Source organism: Eimeria mitis, genomic scaffold, assembly GCF_000499745.2.
Source record: "Eimeria mitis Houghton genomic scaffold, Emh_scaff2419, whole genome shotgun sequence".
NCBI lineage: Eukaryota > Apicomplexa > Conoidasida > Eucoccidiorida > Eimeriidae > Eimeria > Eimeria mitis.
In genome coordinates, this window is record NW_013570757.1 from 1 (window position 1) to 329 (window position 329).

Here is a 329-nt window from a genome sequence, read left to right on the forward strand (position 1 = left end):
CTTTCGGCTCTGCAAGAGAAAAACCCCAAAATATATAAACTCAAATATAACCACACGATGCAAACCCTAAGCCCTAAACCCTAAACCCTAAACCCTAAACCCGATGACTGCCAGGGGAGGCGACGGGAGGGTCTGAGGGTTTAGCATATAGGCGAAGGCCTGGGTTTAGTGTGTTGGAGGTTTGTTCCTTAGACCCTAAACCCTAAACCCTAAACCCTAAACCCTAAACCCTAAACCCTAAACCCTCACAACTCAAACCTACCGCAAGGAGTTCTTTTATCGCTTTTTTCAGTTTTTCAATTTCTCGGGCCCCTCGTTGCCGTTGTTGG